A 5,634-nucleotide genomic window follows, 5' to 3' on the forward strand; every position below is an offset into this window, starting at 1 on the left:
TCTCAATTCAGTCCATTGCACTGCACTCGCTGCATGCAATGTCATTGCATTGAACACAACATTAAATCAATTTTAACGACAAGCAACAGCAACAGTTTGCTTACAAGCATGAACGTGCAAACTTACGAACAAACAATTATAACAAAACTTGACTAAACTCGCTTGTCGCTTGCATATCGCATGTATATACAGTTATAAGGTAATAAGCGAGAAAAAGATTATGATTTCAAGGGTCCCTCTTGTGCTGCGTCGCTGGTTGCTGGTTGCTGGTTGCTGCTGCTGCTTCGGCTGCTGCTGCTGCTGCACATTCCCACATATAAAATGATTCGTAAAAGAATGCTATGAAAAGAAATCAACAAAAGTATGTTTCTTATTATTTGTTATCGTTGTTGTTGTTGTTGGGTCCTTTTTCTTCTGGACAAATGTATGTTGTCAGTGGTATTGTTATGTTTAACCCAAATGTCAAAATTTCAATATATTGATTACACTTCTATATACGTTTTTATTGCACATTCGTAATTACACATATGCGCTCTGTTCCCTGAAATAGGTTAACAAAATGCTTAACACGCATATAGTTACACATATTGTGCACACATGTGTACAGATGGCTTTCAGTTTCATGATTAATGATGATTAATAAAAAAAATACTTTTTTTTTTTTAAATAAAAAAAAAAATTAAATTTTTATTAATTATTTATGTAATTTGATTTGATGTAAGTGTTGTTATTGCTATTGTTGTTATTATTATTATTATTATTATTATTATTATTGATATTATTATTTTTACAGTTTTATCCTTACACATATAATTTCCTATTACTATATTTACCATAATAACCAAAAACAAAAATTAATCAATCACGTTTAACGTGCATATAAAAACAACCACATGCACATGCAAGGACAGTGTTTCTGTAGGTGTTCAGACAGAGTTGAGCGGAGCAAAAAACAAATAAACAAAACGAAAAAGTTGAAATGTTATGAAAAACGAAGCTGCAATGTTGATTAAGCTTTAATGGCAACATTTTTAATTTCCTGAATTTCACATCAATTTTATACGCATGAACACTACACGAATATATACACGAATGAGATAAATTTTAAAACATTTTCCGATTTATGTATGCTATATAAACGCATTAGCTTGGGGTGAGTTTTCGCTTGCAGCAACCATACAAAAATCGTGTAAAATATGCTTAATCGTAAGCATATCAGATAATACGCGATAGACAGAAGGTCACTGAATAGGCGGGCAGATGTGTACGTATGGAATAAGATCCATACTGACGTAGAGAGGACGTGAGCGAAAGATAAACAGCTTGATGGATGGATAAAGAGATCGCCATTGAACTGATGTCTGTCTACGCACTGAAGCGAGGCTGCATAATACGATATTCATAGGCTTATTGGATAATTAACGTGCAGTTACCAGTGCTTCCTAGTTTGTAAGGTAACCCTATACCAAAGCTGGAGCACCAGATATGAAGCTATGACTAGGGTGCAAACTCTCCCTTCTACCTGCATCTCCAGTTATATAATACCCTCGCACTTGAGGTAACCACAGCCGCTGCGAATGCTCGCTAAACATCTGCGTCCCGTGATTTGTCGTGTATACAGCGGAAGGTGTACGCTAAACATTTAAGTCAGAAACTTATCTTCTCTCGCGTTTCCATTTTTATTGCGGCAAAGATAAGTGTCTTCTTTCTTCTGTCCGGCTGTACGAGTATCTGGTTTTTGCTGGTCTACCTCTCCGTAAGACCGTCTTATCAGCGATGTGAATCCTGGCATGAAGAAGTCATCAAGAGTGTCAGGAGTCATCTGCTTGCAAACTTCTCTTCGAAGTTCAGTTACTACGGAGACACAAGTTTTACTACACAGGCCTGCGAGTCACTAAAGAGGACAGAGAAGTCATAGTCTGATTTGGTGTCTAGCTATGTTCGGTTGATTTATGCTCTTTGTCCATCAAAATCCATAGGGAATTCATTGGATGGGTAACCAGAATGCAAAAGTATGCAAAAAATTGAACCTAATGCCTTACAGACAAAAGCTGTAGAATCCATAAAAGTCAGGATGTCCATTTCAAGACTACCTCGTTTACGCGATGAACTGTCGTTGGTCTTTGAATGCGTAACGAATGCCGAGTGTACGAGTGATGCCTGTCTCAAGCACGACGAACTGAAGTATGTATTTTTCAATGCGTATGCTTTCGTAACTTGTATTCAATATTCCTTTTTAGCAATTTGACCTGATAGAAGATAGAGGAACCGCAATCGGCTTTTTTCGCATAATAATGGTTTTCATGACGTCCCGGTAAGTAGAAATCATTGTTTCACAGACATTGTAAAAATCGAAAAAATCACTTTTTTGTAGCGTAATTTGAACTAATTTATTGACATAAAACCCTAGATGCCAAAGACGTAACTACCGGTACTACTATTAAGCATAGTATAGTGTATAGTACTTAGTTTAAATGGACAATTAACTATGTTTTTTGTCCAAACTCTAATGCACCATAAGTGCATATGTGAAGTTCATTGGCTTGTTACCACATTGCGGTAATTTTATAACAGGAGATCAAATATCGGCTTAGTTACGCTACGTTGCCTACTAATTGATATCATTTGGCAAAAAAATAACGAGTAACAAAATCATCCCTAACTTTTGGCGACTTTAGAATGTCAGTGATTTCAGGAAGTCTTTTCTCGGTTGTAGTCGAAGAGGTTTTTAAAGCCTTATTTAATATTTGCACTTAACTTTTTTTTTTTTTTTTTTTTTTTTTTTTTTTTTTTTTTTTTTTTTTTAAGTATATTTGCTGATTATTTTTAGCAATTAAACTCATGTTTACAAAAGAACCATGCCTATTTTTCAAACCTAATGTGGTGAAGAAAATTGTGAAATTATGAAATTTTGCTACTAATTTTCGTAAGATAAAAAAGTTTCAAGAAGAGATGAAAAATGGACTGACAGACACATCGATTAAACTGAAGGGTATAAACATTTCGAGATTTCTAACACGTATATGTCACTCATGAGAAGTAATAGAATCGCATACGATAACGAAATTTCAAAAATCAAATAAATTAATTAAATAATAAAATTGAAATTTCTTAATATTCTTTAAAAATTTGTTATTAAAATTTGTTTAATTCTTTCCTAAAAGCAAATATAATATCATAAAATAAATTTTATCTCATTAGTTATTTATTTTTAGCAATCTCCTACCGTTAGTATTGATTTTATGCAACGTCCTATGTAAGCATATATTTATTTAAATATATGTGTATGTTACACGATTTTAGCAAATTTATTATTTTCAAATAGCATACACCTGAACGCTACCTATCACACTCCCTTTTTAACTTTTCTTATTTTGCTCAGACCACAACAACATAGTTTATGCTATGCTTGCTTGTTCGTTAGATTCGCATGTCATTCACATTGGCTTTATATCTCGATATGTTCGCTGTTCCATTTATTACAGAGTATTTTAACGGTTATACAGGCCATACCATATGGCATACAATATGCAGCTTGACTAGAAGAAATAAAACAGTTTAAGATAATTTAGTAGAACAGCACTAAAAACAAAACGAAAGCATGCATATAGGCAGATGGAATAACGAAGAGAAAAAAAGAGAAAAGGATATAGAGAGAAAAGCTTTTGATTATTTACATTTTGACATTTACATTTTTATTTTAACATTATTTTAAGGCGGACCCTTAACATAACTGTTGCTAACACGAGTACATATATAATGACGTCATTAGACAATTTATGCTATATACGTAATGCAAACGTCTCAAAGTGGCCCATTATACATTGTATATATATTTATATATATATATATATATACATATATATGCAAATATATTTACATGTATATATATATATATATATATATATATATATATATATAAAATTCTAAAGATAACTTGATAACTAGCTAAGCGCGCTTTTTTCCAGCTATGTTTGCTTGATTGCTGTTTAACATAAAGTGCATGTGCAAGAGTCTCTTACGCTTATGCAGTAAAAACAACTGTAACATATTAGTTGTCTATCTGGTCGATTCATTGGCTTACGTATGGCATTGACCTACTTGAAATTATGTAACATTCAACACTAAATGCTTCTTTCGGTACATATATATATATACACACACACATACGCAAAAAAAAAAAAAAAAACAAGAAAGAAAAAAAAGCCAAAAATAAAATAATTTTTTTGCTTTCATATACAAAATAATTTCAACCAAACAGCAATTCTTCCTATTGCCCTTCTCATTTTCAACCCTGAATGCAATCCAAGTGCTAGCGTTTAATACGCAGACAGAGCAAGCAGTTAACATTGCTTTGTCAATTTCAAGTTTGCAAAAATTTTCTTTTATTATTTCAGTTTTTCTTGATCCAACTATGATGATGTTTTTTCATCGCCGTCCATACGCACCAATCATATTATCGAAATTGGAACGTGAACTTGAAATAAATTAAAAAGAGCCGCAATGGAAAGTCAATGGAAATGGAAATTATTTGATCTGCGTACTGTCAGTACTGCTTTCGCTTTATGAAGAAAATGTGCAGAATTTCAATCAAAGACCTTCCGGCCCGAATAAACTCATCTATATAAACGTGACGAAAGTCATGATCCAAAATTTCCAAAATGCATTAAACAATACCATCACCAGACGGGTGGGTCTAACCGAAGAATCAAGATTTTCGCTCAAGATACTAACACTTATCGCCTGAAGTACTGGGGAACTATACTCGCTTTCACAACTTTGCTGGATAAGAGCAGACATCAATTTCTTATCGATACATTATCGCTATTGGTAGCGCGTGACCTTGCTCTAAGTGAGCACAAATTGTATGCAATCTTTATCTTTATGAATATAAAATAAATATAAAACTTACAAATCGAAAAACATTGGTATTAATGCTTTAGCTGCTACAAAAGACACGCCTACAGCCTTTATCGTATAAGTTTATCCGATTTCTTATCAATCTTTGAAAAGCAAAAAGTTGACGCAATTCTGAATTGGCCTTTGATAGGGGACAGTCTTCCCAAGCGTAAGTTTTATAAATTTAAGTAAATTTTTGTACATTTGACTCATATCCTTAGCAGTGTTTGGCTGCGTAACTTGACCGTTCACAAGTATTGAAACTAATTTACATCCTTTTTTTTGTTTTGCAAATGACTTGCATACGAATACGAATTGATTTTCAATTCGCAACTTTCTCGCATTTTCCACAGCCGCTTTTTAATTAAATGTGTGTGTGTGTGTTTCCAATTTTTTACGGAGTAGAGTTTCGGAGTCTAGAAAAGATCTATCCGTGCGAAATCTTAATGTATTTGATGACCGATTTACAATTTCAACGATCTCTGATTTTGATATTTGTTGTTGACATTACCCTGACTTTAACGAATGAATTGACGAAAACGCCAACTTCCGAATAAACACGAAAAAATAGAATTGCAAAACCCCGAATCGATTAGAGAGGAAGGCAACGTCAGAAACGGACATATGAACGAATCGAATTGTTGCATGAAATGAATAAATGTACAGAAAATCGACAAATCTGTTTTTCGATGAAAGAAAGATCTTAGTGGCAGGAAAACACCTGTACGAATAGAC

At 33.3% G+C, this 5,634-nt stretch overlaps 1 long non-coding RNA gene across 1 annotated transcript; it reads left to right on the forward strand.

Annotated features, from left to right (window-relative positions):
• Window positions 1-1,027: 1,027 nt before the first annotated feature.
• Window positions 1,028-4,607, forward strand: LOC119631951. Its single transcript, XR_005246727.1, has 4 exons — window positions 1,028-2,184; window positions 2,241-2,314; window positions 3,202-3,256; window positions 4,398-4,607. It is a non-coding gene; the product is annotated as an uncharacterized LOC119631951 (long non-coding RNA).
• Window positions 4,608-5,634: the final 1,027 nt, after the last annotated feature.

This window comes from Glossina fuscipes, unplaced genomic scaffold (genome assembly GCF_014805625.2).
Source record: "Glossina fuscipes isolate IAEA_lab_2018 unplaced genomic scaffold, Yale_Gfus_2 1, whole genome shotgun sequence".
Taxonomy (NCBI): Eukaryota; Metazoa; Arthropoda; class Insecta; order Diptera; family Glossinidae; genus Glossina; species Glossina fuscipes.